Raw genomic sequence first — 22,394 nt, 5'->3', positions numbered from 1 at the left:
ACTGAGGTTGTGGGGGGCGAGGGCTTCAGCCACCCCCTCTGACATCTGCATCCAGCCCAGCAATGACCAAGCCACCACTGGAAGCCCCCTGGTCTCCCCTGCAGGAATGAGGAGGGTGCCACAGCCTCAAGCCTGCCCCTCCTCCTTCCTCTTGCTCCCACCCTACTTCTCTCCCCCTCTCCATCTCCCCCTCCCACCCAACTGCTCCACAACATCATAGAATGTAAAAAATATATATTAATAAACTTAAAATATATATATATCCCTCATTAAAAATACACAAATATGCTTCTTGAGTATTCTGCCTTAACACCCGCAGTGAACCATGAACAGTGTTTCTGAGACAGCAGCACATAAGCTGAGGGCAGAGGACTGGGAGGGGAAAACCAGGCAAGAGCCCTGGCCGGGCAGCCCGCCTCCTGCAAGGCACCACTCCACACCAGGCGTGAAAGGCCTGGAGCCCCAGTGGTGACTAGGCGGTAAAAGCCCCTTCCTCTATCGCTTAGCAGCCCGGAGCGGGGCAGGATATGATGTGAGGTCAGGAAGCATTAAATGCCTCGAGGAAAACTAAGCAGGCAGAGGGGGGAGGGAAGAAGGGGGTCTGGGCAGGGCTGAGGTGAGGGCACATGGGGACCTGTCTGGGGTTCTAGGCAGAAACAGCAGCCAGTGCCAAGGCACAGAGAACAGCACCTGACTCGGTGTGTCTGAGGGAGAGCAAGCGGCTAGCCTGGCTCCAACAAGCAAGGAAAAAGAGGCAAGACATGAGGTCGGAGAGGAAGCCAGCCCTCTGGAGTCTGGCAGGGCAGGGGAAGCCTCTGGATTTTCGCAGCAGTGTGGTAGGAAGCCAGGAAGGAGAGCGGGTAGGGCAGGGAGGGACCTGAGCTAGGTCTGAGGCCCACGCTGGCTCCCAGCTGGGACAAAAGCAGAGGGGCTGGATGGGAAGGGGCCCAATGAGAGCTAGCTGGTCTGCTGGTCAGCAGGGACACATGTCCCGGGGTGGTGGATGGCACTCCTCCCAGGCCAGGGGTGGCCGCTCTTACTCCCCAGGCACACTGGCCCCAGACCCGCTGCTCGACTCACAGAACCCTCAGTGTCTCTTCTCTCACTAGGACAGTCAACTCAGGGAGCAGCAGGCTCGCTGTCTGGCAGAAGTCACATGAGGCCAAGAGGTGCCCTGACTGACTGAAGGTCACAGAGTGGCGGTTTGGACAAAACCCAGAATCCCTCGGTGGCTCCATCTGAAACTCACCCAGTAGAGCACCTTGCTCTGGAAGTGCACCTGAATCAAGCTGCAGTGACTCTCCCTTACACTTTAACATCTCCGCACCTCTCCCAGACATGTGGGAGCTGGGGAGGGCAGGAGCGGAGGGCTGCGGAGGGAGGGCAGGAGCGGAGGGCTGCGGAGGGAGGGCGGTCGCTGAGGCTGCAAGTTGGTCTGTCATGAATCCTTACAGCAGAGTTCCTAGAGGTCAGGGACTGTGTCCCTCGTCCCTCTAGAGCCCAGATGTCTGGCGACTCAGCAAACAGTGAATGTTGATGCTGCTGCTCAGGCTCCAGGACATCCCATAATTCTTACTGTTTCACCAACTCAAGGACACAGCGGAAACCACACACCAGATTTTTAAAAAGCAAACAAACTGAAAGCAATTAGAACAGACAAATCACAAATATTAAATACTGAGACCTTCAATGATGTCTGTCTCGAAGATGGATCTCAATTTCCTCTTCGGCCCAAGTCCCCACAAGAGCACAGCATGGCTCGTTGCAGGGATGGACAGCAACGGCTCTGCCCCTCTGGCAGGTCACTCCACTTCTCCTCAGTCCCCACAGAGGCTCAGGCATAAGGCTTTAAACTTAGCTAAAATGCATATTTTGATTTACTGAAGAAACTTGAACTGGCCTCCGGCAAATATGAGAAAGTATGAGAATATTTCATTTAGTACCTTCCTCTTTCACTCCCATTAGGGAAAAGACTGCTGCACTTGAAAATGAGGGGGAAGGAAAATTAAATAAAAAATATATCCAAATAACAGCTCCAGAGTGGGGAAGGAGGCACAAATCTCTGAGCCAACTTCCAAACTCATGTTGCTCTGATTTGCCTTTGAAACGGTTTCACTCTGCCTTCTGTTGCTTAAACAGTAATTATTAAAGGCATCAATTAAAAGTGCCCAGCTCCATCACTCCCATGGCCCGGGTCCTTGGCATGCCTCCCTTCCTGCCTGCAGCACCTGCTGCCACCCTCATTTCTGTGTCAGTGGGGTAGAACCAGCCTAGGATATAGCCTTCTCTCTGGTACCATGCGCTGCTGTCAAAAGAGGGGCCACTGCCCTGCCAGAGTGAGGAAGGAGGAGCAGACATGACACGAGGCTTTTTGCCATCTCTAATTAGCATCAGTAGCACAAGCACACAAATGCACTGGGCCTGGAAGACACGTTCCTTTACCAGGAGACTGACCTCTCCAGCCCCAGTACAGAGCCCCCTGGCAGGGGCTTCCCCCATTCTTCTCCTTACCCGTCCCTCTCCCCAGGAAGAAGAGGACCCTGGGAGAATCAATCACCAGGATCATTTCCACACAACATGAAAGAGGGAACCCCTAGACTTAGCATCACACACAGGAAAGTTTCCAGAAGAGATCATGGGGGGCTCAAAATCCCAAGCAAACTCTGGGCTCCTGTGGCCAGAACACACGGGCAGCACCAGTCCCGCATCAGGGCACCTGGGGAGGTGGGGGTTGTATGGGAGGTGCAGAACAACAAGCAGGAGCCTTTCCAGGGAGGATGCAGCGACGCTTCCACCAGGCTCCAGCAGCAGCAAATGTGTACTTCAGCAATCCTATATTGAACACCTTCTGTGTCCAAGGCCCCATATCTGGCCCAGAAGATGCAAGTGAGAGATGCAGTACTATCCCCAAGAAGCTCTGCAGACAGATACATGCATGAATTATTAGTAAAGAAAGATGCAAACCCAAAGCAGGGAACAATTCATTCTGCTGTGGGGGAGGAGGGGTGGCAATGCAGATAATACAGAGAAAAGCAAAAATATAACAAATTTAAATGTGTCCCCTTACCCAAGTGCAGAAGGGACAAAGCACTGCATGCACAAAGGGTTTTGCTGTCATTCTAAGGGGGTGGAGCTTTGTACTGTGGTGGGAGGTATGGGTAACTGAAGGCAGAAGTGGGTTGTTGAGAAAGGGGGGACAAGGCAGTGAGATCCAGGAATCATTCAGGGGGTCACTACAGCCCTAGCCGGGGCAGTGGTGGGGAGATGGAGAAGACAGGAGAGAACACAAACTTGACAGGCAGAGTCTACAGCTTCTTCTTCTTTGACCCCTGGGGTACCAAAGGGTATCAAGGAGGACCCCCGGTCACTGGCCTGGACCACTGGCCTCAAGGGGTACCCTGTACCAGACAAAGAACCTACTGAAGGAGAAATGGTGAGTGTGGCTTTGGACACACTCACAGTGAGTTAAAAGCATTCAGTGTGCAGTATGAAGTAAAGGCTTGAAATTCAGGAGAGAGGCAGGGCCTAAAGATGCAGATGTGGGCGTCATCGATGGATAAGCAGAAATTTAAACCACCAGAAGTGGGGACAGTCCAGAGTGCTCTTAGCAAGGGACAAGAGGAACAAGGATATAAACCACAAGCCATCTCAAAGGGCGGCTAAGGAAGCAGCAGGGATTGGGCAGGGAGGCAGGAGGACAGTGTCCCAGAGCTGAGAGAGAGAGAGATTTTATTTCAAGAAAAGGACAGTCAACACCGACAAATGCCATAGAGAAGCCAGGAGGGATGCAGGCTGAAAATAAGCCATGGGATTTAGTAATTTATAGTTCTCTTTGTATCCTAAAATGAAACGTGTCTAGTGAACGGGGTGGAAAGGCAGATGCCTGACTTACATGGTTAAGGGAAAAACGGGAAGGGAATCGGAGAGAGAAAACAGTAGCAGGAAGACTTGAGAGAAACATGACATAAAATGAGAACAACAGCACATTAGTGAGTGGAGAAGAGACAGCACGATGTAGAAAGGACATCTATTTTTTTTTTTTTAATAATGTTAATTTATTATCAAACTATTAAGGTGGTCCCAAGTGTCTGTTCTAGGCTTGACCTTCACACTCTTCTTTTTTTTTTTTTTTTGTCGTTTTTTCGTGACCGGCACTCAGCCAGTGAGTGCACCGGTCATTCCTATATAGGATCCGAACCCGCGGCGGGAGCGTCGCCGCGCTCCCAGCGCAGCACTCTACCGAGTGCACCACGGGCTCGGCCCTAGAGAGGACATCTAGATGTATAGTGTGAACTTAGGAGAGAGAAATGAAATGCAGATAAATCTGGTAATTATCAAAAGAGGGGATAGTGGAAGCCATGCCCATGGATGGCACTGCCTGTGGCAAGCACAGAGAGAAGACCCAGACCAAGAAAGAAAGACCAAGGCAAGGAGCCTGGTGTTTGCAGGGAGCTGGAGCAAGAACCTCTTTTCCCCAGTCCTTTGTCCACATCTATATCGCTGCTCCTTCTTTCCCACCCATCCAGCTCGATCCACAATGCTAGATTCCAGCCACATTTGCTTCTAGAAGGGAATTACGATTAGGCATATGGAAAATCTTCAAGTCCTTTGCCACACTGAGAGTCTACAAATAGCAAACTGTCAATAAAGGCAGGTCCTACAGGATCCAGAGTCAGAATCATGGGTAACTTACTATTCCTTTGATATTCTGAAGCTTTAAACCATGTCCAACAGCTCAATACGAAGTTCAGCCTTTCCTTTTGCCTCAGTATAATACTGGATAATGCCATTCTCAAAGGAAGATATATAAACGGCCAACAGACACATGAAAAAGTGCTCAACATCACTCGACATCAGAAAAATGCAAACAAAAACCACACAGAGGTATCATCTCACCCCAGTTAGAATGGCCATTATCAAAAAGACAGAGAATAACAAATGCTGGTGAGGATGTAGAGAAAGGGCAACCCTCCTACACTGTTGGGGGGACTGTAAATTGGTGCAGCCTTTATGGAAAACAGTATGGAGAGTCCTCAAACATCTACGAACTGCCATACAATATCCAGCAATCCCACTGCTGGGTATATACCCAAAGGAATGGAAATCATCATGTCGAAAGGATACTTGCACTCCCATGTATATCGCAGCTCTATTTACAACAGCCAAGGCTGGAACCAACCTAAATGTCCATCATCGGATGAATGGGTAAGGAAAATGTGACATATATACAGAATGGAATACTACTCTGCCATAAAGAAGGAAATACTGCCATTCACAGTAACATGAATGAACTTAGAGAAAATTATGTTAAGTTAAATCAGCCAGGCACAGAAAGAGAAATACCATGTCCTCATTCATATGTGGAAGCTAAAAAGTGAACAAATAAATTTTTAAAGGAAAGATATAACAATCATAATAATACATGTAATTTTCAAAAGGAGAGAACAGTTACCAGAGGTGGGAAAGGGGATGGGGTTAGGAAAGAATTGGCAATGGGCAATGAAAAACTACTACAATGCATAATGGTGAATATACTAATTGTCCTGATTTGAGCATCACATATTTTGCACACCGGTATTTATATTCAACTGTGTACCCCACAAATATTTACAATCAACTATGTTACAATAAAAATAAATAAATGTATTTTAGGAAGACAAAAAACTTTCCTTAAAGTAAAAAAAAAAAAGAATACTGGACAATGCCAACAAAATGTCCACATAGAAACCAGGGTTATACAAAACGCATATAATGATAACCAAACAGAAAACACAATTAAGATAATTTAAAGCTCAATAAAATGTCTATAAAAGTGAGTCTTTAAGGTATTTTTTATTAAGGTATAATTAACATACAATAAAATGCACAGATCTTAATCTGTAATCATCACTCAAAATGGGATTTAGTGTATTTCCACCACCCCAAAAAGCCCCCCTGCTTCTTACCAGTCAATTCCCCTCCTTGCTCTCTAGAAACCATGTTTGATCACCATAGATTGGTTTCATCTGTTCTTGGATTTTATCTGCATGAAGTTTATCTCATACAGTATGTACATCTTTTGTGTTTGAGCTCCATCCATATGTTTGTATCAGCAAATTCTTTTTTATCATTCAGTAGTATTCCATTGTACTTATTTATTCATTCTTCAGCTGATGGCTATTTGGGTTGTTGCCCATTTTTGGCTTAAACATTCTTGTACAGGTTCTTTTGTGAACGTATATTTTCATTTCTCTAAGGTAAATATATAAGAGAGGAATTGGTGGATCACAGTGCAAATTGTATGCTTAATTTCAGAAAAATACTGCCAAACAAGTCTCCAAAGCAGTTGCTCTCAATGCACCCACCAGCAACATATGAGAGCTGCAGCTGTTGCACAATCTCACCACCATTTGATGTCGAGAGTCTTTCTTATTTGGTCATTCTAATAAATAACATGTCATGATTTTAATCTGTACTTCCCTGATGAGTGAAGATGGTAAGCAGCTTCCCACATGCTTACTGGCCATTCGTATATCTTTTGTGAGGTACTTGTTCAAAGTGTACAGGTCCATGTATTCTGACAAACATATACAGTTGTATAACCACAACCACAATCAAGGAATAGAAAATGCCCATCACCCCCAAAATGTTCCCTAAGTAGCATTTCTATGAAGTTGCTTATTCATTCACCAGTTGAACGACATTTGGGTTGTCATCAGCTTTTGGAAATCTTAAGTAAAGCCACCGTAAACATTCACATACAAATTTTTATATGAACGTAACTTCTCATTCTCTTAGGTAAATACCTGGAAGGGGGGTTACTGGGTCATATTGTAAATGCAGGTTTGTAAGATTTTTTTTTTAAGTGAAGATATATAAGAAACTGTCAAACTTGTTGCAAAGTGGCTGTACCATTCTGCATTCCTACAAGCACGGTACGAGTTTCAGTTGCTCCACATGCTCAGCAGCACTTAGTATTTATTACCAGGGTCTTTTGGTTTGGTTTTGTTTTAAAGACATTCTAATAGGTGTGGTTTGGTTTTGTTTTAAAGACATTCTAATAGGTGTGTTCTATCTACTATCTCGCTGTTTTTCCGTTTCATTTCCCTGACAATCAATGATGTTGAACATCCTTCATGTGCTTAGTTGCCACTTGTATATCTTAAAATGCCTATTCAAATCTCTCCTGTCCCTTTTTAAATTGGATTGTTTTCATATTATTGAGTTTTAAGAGTTCTTCACTGATTTTGGACACAAGTCCTTTATTAGATATGCTTTGCAAAGGTTCCTCACAATCTGTGGCTTGTCTCTTCATTGCCTTTTGAAGAACAGTATCTTTTGAAGAACAGAATTTTAAAATTTTTATGATGTTTGACATTCATTTTTTTCCTCTAACGGATTGTGCTTTTGGTGCCATATCTAAGAAATTGTTGCCCAACCCAAGGGCACAAAAACTTTGTGTTTTCTTCCAGAAGTTTTACAGTTTTAGAATTTAAACATAGGGGTATGACTCATTTTGAGTTGATTTTTGTATGGGTTCAGGTTCATTTTTCTTGCATGTGGACATCCAGCTGTTCCATTACAATTTGTTGAAAAGACTATCCTTACTCCATTGAATTGCCTTTGTCAAAAATCAACTGACCATATATGTGTGTGTCCATTTCTGTACTCTCTATCTTGTCCCACTGATCTATGTCTGTCCTTTTGTAATACCACACTGTCTGGATTACTGTAGCTTTATAGGAAGTCTTGAAATCAGGCAATGCAATCTCCTAGCTTTGTTCTTTTTCAAAATTGATTTGGTTTTTCTAGGTCCTTTGCATTTCCATATAGACTTTACAATCAGCTTATCTAAATTTTGACTAGGATGGCACTGAATTCCTAAATCAATTTAGAAAAAAATAGACATCTTAACAAAATTGAGTCTTTCAACACATAGCATAGGCTCCATTCATATAGAGCTCTAATTTCCCTATGAGATGTTTTGTAGTTTTCAGTGTGGAGATCTTACACCTTTTCTTAGTTTTATTCTAAGGTATTCGATGTTTTTAAAGCTATTGCAAATGGTACTGATTTTTAATTTCATCTTCCAATTGTCAGTTGCTAATATCTAGAAATATAATTAATTGATCTTATACACTGTAGCCTTTTTGAATTCACTTATTCTAATAGGTTTTTTTAATATAGATTCCATAGGGTCTTTCATAATCATGTTGTTTGCAAATAAAATTAAATTCTGGAGTTAGATTAATTTGTCTGAAACTCCAAAAGATAGGTGCTTTCCAATGATTAGAAAGTATACAAAATTCCAGGGGAAAAACAACTTGGAGAAAATACACTTTAATTGCATAAGATGATATAGCAAAACTGTGACCTCAGAGTTTTTATTTCCTTTTCTTGTTAGATTAACACTCTCTTACAAGGGACAACAGGAGGCTGATTCATTGCATGGCGATGGGATGCTATCATCCAGGAGCTCTGGTGGCTGTGATAACTATGACACGGTTGCAAAGGTATTCCCTCCACACACCACCTCCCTCTCCTGTGCAGTATGCAGTGCTAACGGCCAGCCTGACAAACACCAGTGGACCAGGCAATAAAGAAGCAGGTGTCTTCGTGTATCTCCGCCCTCTATTATCTGGATATTTACCATAGGTTTCCAGTAATATGATCTTGCTCGTCCTGGTAAACAAACTTTGGATTTCACATGTGACTTTTCAAAGAGCTCCCAATTTCATATTTGAAAGAGCTCCAGGGAACAGGACTGTTAATAGCATTTTTCCCACCTGCAAAGAGGCACGTGAAAAGGTCTCAATTACAAGTAACTGACAAGCCAACAATAACAAACACACAGCAGTGTTTGAAATGTAAAAACCAAAGACCCTTGTCTAACAAGGAAGCAACACCAAGTTCACCAAGTTTATGGCTCAATTACTGAAGTATACAGAAACAAAGAAACAGATCATCTGCTGAAAGATTTGACAAGGGCTTGGATCTAAAATGTAGTTCTGCCACTGTTTGATTTTTTTCCATCCTGCAACCTTATATAACTTGACTAAGGTCCTCGGTCACATCTATAGTACCAACTGCTAAGACTTGTTTGAAGTTAATTACTGCCTCCATCACAAAAGTAATTATTTACCACGCTAGTGCTTTTGTCCCGTGGTTGCAGACACCACTTCTTTATTATGAGGCAGTGAACTATACATAAGTGCATGTTTCTGTGTGTGTGTTATATATACAATTTCTTAACAGAGAGATCACTCTTTAGCACTCCACTGCCATTCTATCAAATGCAAGGCAAGTGATTGCTGAGTTCCCAATTATGTTCAGCCTTAAATCACACTGCTTGGTCTGACTGTATATCCAGGCCTACAGGGAGTTCTGCAAAGGCATATATTTGGCAAGCTTTCAAACCACAGCAACAACACATGTGCTGAAGAAAATGATACAAAATATTAAGAAAGCAGTCATTTGTTTTAGAAAGCTGTTCACGTGAGACAATAAGCTGCTTCCCAGAACAGGCTCCATCCATCAGGAAACACCGTAGCCAAGCACACACTGGCTGGAGGCTGCCTCTCAGCCATCGCTCGGCAGTGACAATTATTTATCATCCACAGTGCATCAAAGATGGATACACCGGCTGGGCACACTCCCATGACGGTACAGAGCGGTCAAGGGCAGCAATCATCCCCACCTGGAGAAGTGCCCAAGGTGCCAGTGACCTCCCAGACCCTAGAAATCTACCCGATCTCCCTACAGATCGACACAAGAGAACAAAGACGACGGAAGGCAGGGGTACCTTGGCGCTGGGTGCAGATCATCCACTTCTCTATCGAAAAAATAATAATTCAAACAAAAAAAATGACACCTGGGGCTCCATGTCAACCCAGGTACCTGTTTGGAGGTCTGCTATATGACGAGAGGTTAGAGGTCCTTCTAGGAATCAAGCTAACAGGGCCAGCTGAGGTCAGGCAGCTAAAGCAAAGGAGATTCCATTTGAGACAAGACTTAGAAAAATTCCTTTCCACTGTCTTTCGTGAACATTCTCCTGGGAAACCATCTGTACCATCCTGAGGGGCTAACTCATGAGCCAATTCCAACTGGGATAACCATTCCCAGTTATCAGCCCATTCTCTCTCTACGAACTTTTATCTGTCTGCCTAGAAGACAGGATTTATATCTACTTATATCACTAAACCTGAGGAATGGGAAACAGATGGATCTTGTAAAGTATACATAATAATTTGTTTTCTCTATATGCAGACTCACTAAAATTTCAACATACATTTAAGCTCTTCAACCAACTTTAAGAAACATTTAATGTGCCAGCCACAGTACCAAGAAAAGGGATATGAAACTGAAGTTTAGCAACTGAACCACTGGAATCTCAACTTTCCAAGGGTAATAACTGGATTTGTGGGATTTCTCAGACACCACTAAACACTGCATCTGCAAAGAAGAGGGAAAGTTATGGACTGGTAGGTAGCTAGAAATTTCTGCAAATATCATAGCCATGAAAAGACAGGCTAGAGAAAGAAAATCAAGCTATTTGCAGGCAGGAAATCATTTAGGCTTTACTAAGGCTGAGAAAAGGGAAAGTAGCAATAGCAAGCGGGTACTTTTTCCTTGCTAACACCCAAGGCCAGGTAAACACAGCCAGTATGTCCATCTAGAAGTGCCAATCTCACTCTTCAGGTGTGCTCAGAGGATCCTGTTTCATTTTCAAACAACTAAATAATAACTACCATATACTGAATGTGTGTCACACACAGTGTCATGTACTGTGCACATTAATTTCTAATAATCTATGTGGCAAAGTCATTGCCCTTCAAATATTTACCAGGATTACTGATCCCAATAACCAGACAGGTATAGAAATGTGTAGAACATTCAGCTGAATAAACTACCATGTTAACTTCAAAAGCAATCAACAAAGAGTGGAGTCAGAAAAGCAATACAATTTGGTGGTATGTAGTAGATTGATTCTCATAGTGTTAGTCATAAGAAAAAAATGGCTTCCAGTAAAGACAGGCTTACTGAGTTTACACCAACTAAGAAATCAATGACTGGCCTGTAACCCCAACCCTTCTATCCCCACCTCTAGCTGACCCTAAACACCCACCAGCTCACCACCATGGGAAAACTACTTACTGTGGGTGCCTACTTCTTACATACAAGACCCTTCCTACATTGGTTGAAACCCATCTTCCAGCCCTATCTGCCCCCTTCATTCCACACCTCTTGATCTGTCCCTGACTCCACCCATACTCGGCCTGCTATTCCTCCACCTGGAACCTATTCTCTAGTCGGGCAAGTAAGGGACCAGGCAGAGTCAGGGCACCTTGACTTGGGTGGCATGAGGCTCCAGTCAAACATGAGAAGGGAGAGATTCTCTTAAACTCAGTCTAATGAATGATGCTCAGTCAAAAGCAACTCAAATCCTTCAGCTCCAGGGCTCTTATCTCTAGGTCTCAGTTCTGAAAAGGTCCATTTCACTATAAATTAACTGAGAAGTTACTATTTTTACTTGAGCAACCCAACCACTGTAATAATGCCCTGATAAAGACAGCAACAAGAATTTGAAAGTTGCACAGGGGAGCTTTTACTTGGCAAACAGGCCTCCTGAGTTCTACAACCCGGTCCCCAACTAGCATATTCAGACCAAAGTAAATGCTTCGACAGGCAGCTTGGAGTGGCATATATACTTGAGACTCACTGAGTTAGAAACGTGATTCTTTTCTTCCCTAAGGAAGTTGAATGCAAAAGGTTCAATTAACTACTTCTGAGCACCCTTGCCAACTTTCTAGGTATCAACAACCTTACCACATTTTCCTCCTAAAAATCTCGATGTCTCCGGGAGGAAAACCAAGGAAGCTAAAAATTGCTCCCCAACGTTTAGATTCCTGCATTACCTATATCTTAACAGAGTTGCTACCTAACCACACAATGAATATTGAACAGAGAAAGCATCCCTGCTGTGCTCATAAGAAGGATGCTGTAGGACAAATCACAGAGAAAGAGATCTGGCTCTCGAGCTGGGTGCAAGTGAGTTCAAATCCAGTCTTTGGCAAGGGGAGGCAGTGCTATCCCACTGCCCCAGCAAGGAGGCAAACCACCACCGGTGAGCTACTCCTATAGACCAGGAACACTGAGAACATTAACTTCTCATCTCATTTGGGGTGAGCTGTGAGAATTACTTTCACATCCTTCTTGGGGCACAGGCTAATTCTGTTTAAGTCCATTCTGTGACTCCCTTAATTTCAACTTCCAATTCTAAAAGGGAAGGTTTAGAGCAGGGTTTCCCAAACGGTTCCAAAAAACATCTGGGGAGACGTTAACAAGGAGTTCAAGACCACCCTTCTAGGCAGCCAGTTCCATCCAGTGAGAGCTCTCCTTGGACATTAATGATCTTCAGGGTTCCTCTCCCACATTCATCTAAACAATGAACACCTGTGCACTCACAGGCACTTCTAGCTGCTGGGAACACAGCTAAAAAGCAGACAGACAAGGTCCCTGCCCTAAAACAGCTTGTGGAGCGGGGAGGAGATAAGGACAAAATTTTTTAAAAGGTAAGGGACAATTTCAGACAGTAATAAATGCTTTTAAAAAAACTGCCGCATGACGGAGTGATGGGGGACTATGTTAGAATGGGTCATCAGAGGAGGGTCTCTCTGAGGAAATGACATTTGAGTTGACACTTGAATGGCACAAAGAAGCCAGCAAACAAAGATGGGGGAATATGGGGGAGGCATTCCAGGAAGAGGAAACAGCTAATGCAAAAAAGAGCCAAGCTTGATGTGTTCCAGGAATAGGAAGGATCAATGTCACTAGAAGGGGCAAATGGTGGGAAACGAGAGAGGAAACAGGGACTGGACCATGCAGGCCGACTGTACTCCAAATTGGTGGGAAGTCACTGCAGGGTCTAAGGAAGCTAGTGAACTAATCTTATTTGTATTTTTAATAAATTACCCTGGCCCCGGTGCGCGAATACATTGCAAGGGGAGCAAGACTGGAGACCGAGAGTAGGAATCCAAACAGGAAAATATGACAGATGTCCAGGAAAAGAAAAGGAAGGCGGCTTGGACTAGGGTGGTACCAGTAGCGATGTGGAAAGATGGATTTATCTTGGAAGGAAAACAACTTAACAAATGGATTTAGACGTTTGAGAGGGGAAAAAGGGCAGAATCAAGACTATTCCTGACTTCTGGCCTGAACTACTGATGAGTTTGTGTAAGTCAATTCTGGTCTTCATTTTCACAAATATTCTTCCATGCTCTTTTCACCAATGGTGAACTTCAACCCTCACCAGACACCTTTTAACTGGACAAGAACACTGCTGTCCAAAACATCAAGGCAGATTGAAGTGTTAATACTTATTATAATCATGCTTCAAAATGAAAGGCTGGTAAGTTCTGGCCTAAGTGACCCCTTAGAGTCTGTAGGAAGCCTGCCTAGGCTGCTCTCCTCCGCCTCTCCCCCGACATTGCCCTCCCGGCTTTGCAAAAAAGACCCTCCATCCGAAGCAGCTGCTCACGGAGCATTTTCAGTCTCCTTTTACCAGGCATTTTAAAACAGACACTTTTTCCACCCTGAGTTTGTCACCATTTAAAATGTTGTGCTAGTTAGCAGTAATTATGTAAATGCAAGCAGCCATTTCTATTTTTAAAAGGGAACCCCATTTAGCATTCTTATATCTTGAAATGTTTAAAATAGCTAGTCCAGTGATGTTTTCACTTTCTTCAAACTGTTTGTGTAGATTTAAATACAGGTTCAGCAGAAACCAAAGCAAGTCAAACATTTACTTTCTATTAAACATCTAAATCCGAAGATTAAAAAACTATTTTACATTTAACAGAAAGAAGCTGTCAAATCAGCACAGCAGCGGCTTCCCTGCATTCACGGCCAAGCAGAGCTGAGGTCTGGGAGGTAATCAATTTAGGAAGGGAGGGCTGGATTTCTTTAAACTCTTCAAAAAGGGAAAAATACATTTGAGCAAATCTTTTAATTATAGTATCTTCCAAAGAACCTACAAAGCCTTTATTCTTTCCAAACCTAATGCTTTTTAAAGGCAGCTTTTGCCCCTTAATTCCACATGAAATATTCAGTATAGCATAATTAAATTTTATTCCATGCTATTTTTACTGGGCTCACAGAAATAGAGGGTGGCAGCATCTTTAAAACAAACTTACCAGCAACTTCGCTTTCACAGGGAATGGCTAGTTCTCAAAACTGAACTTAAAATGCAAAACCTGCTCCAAATACCTATTTCAGTCCGGGGCACACAGGTGGGTATTAAAAAGACAGGTTCACTCATATATCACAACCAACCTTCAAATAAACAACTGCCACAGTTCTCTGTTTACTCAATTGTGCTTGCCACGAGGCACCTCGAGCACAGTTCCTCTTTCAGCATTTAAACAGTAGAGCGTGCTTTATTTTTCAGTGTGAATCCATCTGGTAGGTGAAGAAAACACAAAGGAAAAAGAGAGGGAAGGAAGTACCCATCCATGGCTGAAAGAAATTTGTAATTTGAATAAATATTTGAATAACTGGATCACTTGGGGAGTGCGAGGGGTTGGGCTTGATGTTTCTGCTCATTTTTGTAAATTATACAACCAAAATCTTAATCTCTTTTCCAGACAGTCAGGGTGAGTGAGCTACAAGTTAACACAAAACACCTCTCAGACTGGCAGCCTAGACTGCAGAAGTCCGATACTAACAGAGTAGGAAATGCTAACACAGTCTCATGTGACCCACAAAGGCAAGAACCACACCTGATCTCACTCTCTCGGGAGCAGTGCCACAGCATGCCCTGATGGAACAGAAGTCTGCTACAATGCACAAATCCCCACAACATGTATGTGAAGCTAAAATCGTCATTTTGAAGTGTGCAAACCTATCAACAGGGACAATCTCAGATCAATGTTTCTCCACCCTCTCATTCCAGCCAGACTGTCCCTTATGTTTTATAACTTCCTAAAAGCATCACACCTGAGAAGGGCAACCAAAACAACAACACAGGTTTTTGTCACATGACATCTAAAGCCACTGGGAGGGAGCAGCACACCCAGCCACATTCAAGAGACCCTCAGGAAAGCCAGCAGGGATTTACTGCTGCTCCAGAATTCGCAGGTGTCAGGCCAGACCAGGCAAATACTTGGATACTTCCTCAACTTAAAAAACAAAAAGGCTTTTGCCACATCTCCCTGACATCTGCACCCAGCCCAGCAAGGGCCAAGCCACCGCTGGAAGCCCCCCGTCTCCCCTGTGGGAATGAGTGGAGTTGCCACAGGCCTCAATCCCGCCCCTCCTCCTTCCTCCTTCATCCATCCCATTTCCTTCCCCTTCCCCCTTTCCCCCTCCCTCCCAAGTGCTCCGCAACAACATCCTAGAATGTAAAAAATAAAAATTACATTTTCTTTAAAAAAAAAAAAAAAGGCTCTTTGATGAGGCTGCTAGGACTTCAGAAGATTAAAGCAGACTTTGACACATACCTTTAACTTTGTAAATGTCTGTTATTAATTTAAAAAAAACAAAAAACAACACCCACAAACTCATCCAAATGACCAATAAGACCGAATGGCATGGGATTAGCTGCCACTACAGACACCACACGTAGGCGCCTCCAAACCCACATGTTCAGAAAAGACAACTGAGATGCGGTTAGAAATGGAGACCTAACCAAAAAAGAAACAAGGCACAAGACAACAAAGTTTAATTTTCATACCACAGAAAAAGGTGTTAAGAGTTTGTATAAAAGCATCTACGCCCACCCTATTTGCCAAAGTTTTCTTGGGAGACTCACTTCTGTTTTCTGACTGGAGCTAAATGTTACAGTAAGAAGTTCTGCTGGCTTCTCAAGAACCTGGCCCATTTATCACTTTTTCAAACGACATCATCTTCTTGTTCAAATATCTCAATGGCTCTTGTAAAAAATATGTCACACATGTCTCTACTGTCAATGTTTATCTCTAGCACAATAAGTAACCCAAAGATTATAAACAAGACGGAGCCTCCCAGAAGAGGCCACAGTGATCGCAGAGCTACTGATGACGCTGCCAGTGTCAGCTCAGAGCGGAGCCCAAGAACCAATACCTGCCCCTCTGAAGGCACTGCACAGTTAGATTTGTTCATTCAAACCTGACAACGCTGACTTCACAATATTCAGTAAAGATGTGGACTGAAACAAAATATGGAAACTGTCTATTAGGTATTAAAGAATTATTATGTATACTAATAGTGTAAATAAGATCACTGGGATAGAGTCTAGCCATTTTAAAAGGGGACAACAGCATTTTCAAAGCCCCATGACTGCAGGAATGCTGCAAGAGGCATGGGCCACTGGTGCTGAGGCTGTGTTTCTGGAGTGACTCTCATGAACTTGGGCATTAATTCTTGCTGTGAGGCCTCAGCCAGGTCGCTCCTTGGTCTCCCTTACTCCATCTGGGTTCATGAGAGGAGAGGGACAAAGATCTCCCCAACTGTCCCTCCAGGTTATTAAGAAACCAGATGAAATGTCTGTGACATCATTTTCTTAAACTGCAAAAGTATATAAAATGTGAGTTGCTGCTACTTTTTCATGTAATAATGCTAATTATAGATTATGCACTAAACTAGCTAGTGGACTTTTAATTGGGAAGCTCAGTAAGTTTCATTCCTAAAGATAAACATTTGGGGTTTTTTTCAAGATGCACATGCTTCTCTACCTTGACTTAAATTTTAATTGCACAAGAACTATGAAACTGCAAAATCGCTGAGTTGAAATACGGTGTAAACTGACCATCCTGTCTTTCTTTAAGTTGCACAGCTCATTAAGTGCACAAATAGAGAAAATGTCTAGGTGTGAAGATCCTGGAAAATCACAGAAGGCTATCCTAATGTCAACTGGTCATAAACAGAGAGCAAGGTAAAAACAGAAAGACGGTTTGGAAGCAAATGCCACACCTACAGCGGAATTCAGGGATTCACGGCAAATGTTTCAGTCCTAGTAAAGTGCTAAATAGGCACTTAAGCCAAATGTGATCCAAGTCCACAGGGATCATTTATGAAATCTACCAGGAAAACTCAAGAACATAAAAGTAGGGCTTGCAGGGAAGCCAGGTGAGGGGTACATGGGAACTCTGCACTATCTGTGCAACTTTGCTGTAAATGTGAAATTATACCAAAATTAAGTTGTTTCTTTTTTTAATGACCTTTTAAATTAAGAAAGAGGGAGAGCTTGCCTTCAAGGAAGAAAAGGAAACATGTTTTTAGTGGCAGTCTGCGCAGGTCAAATTGGCAGGTCTCTTAGACACATCATCTCATTTCACCCTCACAACTTTCTCTTAACCTAAGTTCAAAATATAGGTTAGAAATCATCCCTATTTCATAACTAAAGAAACCCATAAAAGACAGAGTGACTTCCCCAGGGTCCCACAACTTTTCAGAGGTGGAGATGGGCTTCAGTTCCTGATCTGCCTGATCCCAAAGCCCAGAGTAACAGAATCTGGTCAAGGGGCCTAAGTGGGAAACGTGGGCTGCCCTCCAGGCAAGACCAAAATGGGGAACAAATGTCCATCAAAGACTAATCCACCAGATGGGCTCATCCCAAGCTGTGCCAGTGAGTCACCCAAAGGCTCATCGAGGCTCCTTCCTTAATCCAGGAAGTGACATGGTCTCCCCTTGAAAAGGTGAGTTAAGAGATGCATCTAAAAATGATGTCCCAGTTCCTCAAGGGAAATCTTAACGTTGGTATACCTTCTTACAGCAAGTCTACCTGAAAATTCTCTCATCCAGAATTTCACTCGCAACCAAGACTGCTAAAGAAGACTCTCTGTAAGGCTGTTACTAAGGCAACTCCAGGGCTATGGCTTAATGGAATAAGAAAATGACAAGCACCAAACACATGAAAAATATAAAATTACATATGGGCACAAAACATCAACTCTGCAAAACCCACCAAAAAGAAAAGCTACCAGAAAGAACCAATTATAAGTGGGTCCTCTTTGGAAGTTATCTGAAGGCTCTTGGGTCAATCCCTCTCTGCCTGATGTCCTCCATGTGCCACCAGAGGGCACTAACTCATGAACTCACTCTTTAAAATCTTATGTCACATTTTAAAATGCAGTAATGCTGAATGAAAACTAGATTTCAAATCAATGAAGTGCTAAGTGTGTGATTTTGACAGTGGCTTTAAGCATCTGTTGGTCATAGTTTTCAATTTAATTCCACAAAACTTAAAGGTACACACATGTAGCAACAGAATACACTAAAAACAATAAGTTAATCAAATCTTCAGATTTATGAAAATAACAAATTCCAAAATAAAACTAAGAGTGATACATTTGCTCCTGCACCTTTGGTCCAGGGGGCTGTTACTTGAATAACCTGTCCCAGCATCTTTTACATGTACACAACATAAGAGCACCAAGAAAAACATTTCGGTTTCTTCTTTGCTTTAAAAAGTCACTCTTCATTGAATTAGAAGTAGACATTCACCATAATAAAATTATAGTACAGTTTACCAAGCATGATTAAAACATGATTTAATCTTTCATACTAGAATCCTTGTAAGAATAGCAAACATTTATGAGTGCTCATTATGTCCTAGGTTGCTGTTCTATTTACATTACTTATTTAATACACATATCCTTAAGAGGCTTTAAAATTCTATTTTAGTAAAAAGTTCAACCTTGCATTTCTTGAATGCAATCAAGAATCTTCCTTTACATTTGTGTCCTCCTGATGATTTCTTTGTCCACAAAACTATAAATGCAGATTTGTGATTTCTCCCTCATTAACCACTTTCTACAATTATTTCTTCACCTCAGAATTCACACTTCTTATACTTGCATGGGAGAGGATAAGATTATATAATCAAAATAATTCAGCAATAAGTTTAATGAAAAATGTATCATGCCCTGAAAGGATTTTTGTTTTTGTTTTGCTTTGTGATACACAAAAATCTGGCTTTTGCTTTTCACACTTAATTTAAAAAGAATTGAACGTATTTACTCACTAGATCAGAAATATTGGTTACCTCTCAATGTGAAATAAAATCTACGTTCAATTGAACCTTTGTTGTTCCTGATTTTAGTAGATTCCTTCAATGTGTAATAAATAACCCCAGTTTACATTGAACTGAACAAAATCTGACAAATAAACATGCTATACCTGAAAAGAAGTTCCAGTTCTTTAAACAATTCATCACAAGTTAGTGCTACAAACAAACTCACCTTGAGATAACAGCCTACATCACAGGATACTGTCTTCTTGATTTTGTTTTTGTTCTTTGTTTTTTTTTTTTTTTAAAAAAAAAAAAACCTCCTCAAAGGTTTTCAAGAACAATACTGGCATTCTGGCCTATGCCAACACAGAGTAAAGATGGAATAACTATGGCATCCATGAAGGTAATCTGGAACAAAAGTACTTTTGTTAGTATTACCTAAATAATTGCCTCCAAGTTCCCTCAACCTCTTTATTAATGCTCACTTGATCTAAAAAATATTTTGATTCATCTTGTTTACTTGATACCAAACTTTATTATTTTAAATGATTAAATTTTAAGGAAATCATTAAGTACTTGTTTTGCCTATTTTCTACCTCCCTATTTCTATTCCTCGCAGTTTCTTTCTACACTCAATAGGTGTCCTGACCCTACAATATTCCAGAGGCGTGACTCATGCTTCCCCTACATCTGTGTCTTCTGCTTCGGGAGGCACAGATACCATAACACATAGTAAGTCTGTAATTCACAATTCCAAAGTCCTGATATGATCTGCCTTCTCATAGCACCCTGAACTAGGCTGCCACTTATTCCAATCACAACAAAATTTTTATTTACTCCCAAATTTTCACTGCTTTATCATTTTAAAGCGTATATATAAATGACAAGTTGAAGGGCAAACACTCAGAAAGAACACAACACTAGTGGCCCACTCATTCATTCCACAGCATTTATTTAGACTCCACAAGTGCCAGGCTCCAACCTATGCACTGAGCTACAAGGGGGACAAGAGGGGCCCTGCTCTGCAGAGCCTCCATTCTCACAGGAGACACAAGGTAATCAACATGTAAATATACCACCGCTAGGGGTGAGTGCTAGTCAGAACAGGGGAGCTTGCTGAGGGGACAGAGTGGCATCATGGGTGGTCATGGAGGCCTCTGGGATTAGGTGGCATGTGGACAGAGACCTGCTGAGTCAGGCCATGGAGCTCCTTCATAATAACTCTGGATGAGGTAAGGTAGGTCACTTTAATCTATTTCATTTTTAGTAACATTCAGTTCAAATTAATTTGGGGTTTTGAGAACAATTAATTCACTAATAGAATTGTCTTGAAGCCAGATACAGGGCTGGCAGGATGGTAAAGTTCTCCCTACGAATTCTGCCAGCTTTCATCCCCATGTGTCAGCCCTCACGGCTCCAGCTCTGTGGCTCCCTCTTCTTGCTGCGCCCGTGAACAAGTGCAGGGTGAGAGCCTGAAATAAATAGGTGTAAAATGGGTCAAGACCATCCGTTCTATTTCTGTTTTTAACAGAAGAAAATTTGCCCCATTTCCAGAGGCAGAGAGAGAAGGAAACATTTGGGTAAAGGCAAACTAAAGTATATAATATAAACACACATATACATATGTATGTGTAAATGTATATACATCTACCCCCAACAGACACTATATACATTTATATACCCACACACATCTGACTTATTCCCCCATGATAACTCAAAATTGGGTCTTGTACAATTAGTTTTTTTGCAGTCAGTGCAGAACAACTTTTATTGGGTTGTAGGCTGGATCTTTTAAGAGGTCACAAACTTTTTTAAAGGACCAAATTAAAAACTAAAGGTTCAAAGATGATCAAGGTTCAGATGCAATAAACACTAATTTTAGAAGAACTGCTTACTTACTATGCATATTCAGCAAACGACTTAAGTTTTTGTTTTGTTTCTTCCTAACACAGAGTCCCAGGGGAGTCATTATGTACAATCAGCTCTCTAATTCAGATTAACATGTCTAAGTACATATTGATATAATAGAACACAATGCTCTAAGAGGCTCCCCTGCTAGAGACCATTTACTGAAGCACTGGACTCAGAAGAAGGACCTCTTAAATTCAGTCCCCAGCACTTCCAATTCTTATTTCCTCGGCCAGTTGCACAGGTTACAAAAATGCAATATTTCAAAGAGATACTGAAGTTTCATGAGTAAAAGAACTAACATTTCCTAATTAATATAAGATCCTAATAAGCTACAGGTAACTTCTGCAGTGGCCCTGTAATGCACACTGATGCTGAAGGGATGATCTGTTCTTTCATTTGCCTCCCCTCGCTCAGCTACTGTTGTGGGGGAAGAGCCATAAAGTGAATGATTTTAGGTAAAACACTGAACAGTGTCTTTATGAGTCTTACAGGGCAGGTTGGGAGCATGTGGGGCGTGGGGCTGGTGGTGGTATGAATACTATCTGATTTGTTTCCCCAATTTGGGACTGATTTCCAATCGAACCTCAAACTAACTGAATATGAGCATGACTGTTTAATTCCAGTAGATCAGGTAAGTAAAAGAAGGACCATCATATCCAGGCATTGTGTCCAATGCTTAGAGGCCAGTCGCTTTCACAAGCCCAGAATATGGTAGTAAAAAAGGCATGCTGTGAAAAGAAAAGAGCTCTCAGCGTCTTACAAGGAAAGTCCTCATGACATTTATGGCTTAGGTCCATAGAAGTAATCAATTAAATAATTAGTTACTTAAGATACCAGAACAACAAATTGAAGATATCAATGCAATCAAACGTAAATTACATTATTTTTTAACATAAAATGTGAGCACCTCTGGAATCAGACAGCAGCTTCTGACTTGTTTTCCATTGCTCTTTGCATATTTGCTTTCTGCTACCAAAATCTTAAGACCTGTATAAACAAAAACAGTATTTACTCTTCTCTTCCTCCAAAACAATTATTAAGTTTACCTATTTGGCTTGATGGCACGTTATCCCACCGTCACATCCCCCATCCATCTACCCATATTCATTCACTCACAGCCACCTACAGATGCTAGGCTGGGCTCTAGGGAAACAGAAGTAAGGGAGACCCAGCACTTGCTCCAAGGAGCTCCCAGTTTAGTGGATTAAAGACACCAATAAAGTACAATACACTGTGGCAAGGGCCCTCAGAGGGATACAGGAAGCAGTGCTCAGGATAACAGTAAACCAAAGGACAGGCTGTGAACAAAGCCCAAGAAAGGGCACATGAGAGAGGTGACATCTGAGTTGGCCTTTCAACTCCGCCCGCCAGATCAAGCAGAAGTGGGAGGAAGGGTTGGAGTACAGAAGAAAACCGCAAGCGGGAGCAGACAGCAACCTGAAGTGCCTGCACGTCTGGGGAGCAGAGAGGAGAGGAGGAGGCAGGAGAGGTGCAGCTGGGTGGGGACACATCACTC

At 42.3% G+C, this 22,394-nt stretch overlaps 1 protein-coding gene across 3 annotated transcripts in view; it reads right to left on the bottom strand.

The window, feature by feature from the left end:
• Positions 1-22,394, bottom strand: part of CAMTA1 (calmodulin binding transcription activator 1) — an 846,562-nt gene that overhangs the window by 731,461 nt on the left and 92,707 nt on the right. For 2 of the 3 annotated variants that reach the window (XR_010024168.1, XR_010024169.1), the window contains 2 exons: positions 21,786-21,865; positions 19,903-20,439 (listed from right to left, as the gene is read on the bottom strand). The exons of the other annotated variant lie outside the window; for it this stretch is intronic. The gene's annotated coding sequence lies outside the window, so the exon portion shown is untranslated. Of the gene's footprint in view, positions 1-19,902; positions 20,440-21,785; positions 21,866-22,394 lie in introns of those variants that run through there. 3 annotated transcript variants of the gene reach the window in all.

The sequence above is a fragment of the Cynocephalus volans genome, chromosome 8 (genome assembly GCF_027409185.1).
Source record: "Cynocephalus volans isolate mCynVol1 chromosome 8, mCynVol1.pri, whole genome shotgun sequence".
In the NCBI taxonomy this organism is placed as follows: Eukaryota; Metazoa; Chordata; class Mammalia; order Dermoptera; family Cynocephalidae; genus Cynocephalus; species Cynocephalus volans.
This window is presented reverse-complemented; position numbering and strand designations above follow the sequence as displayed.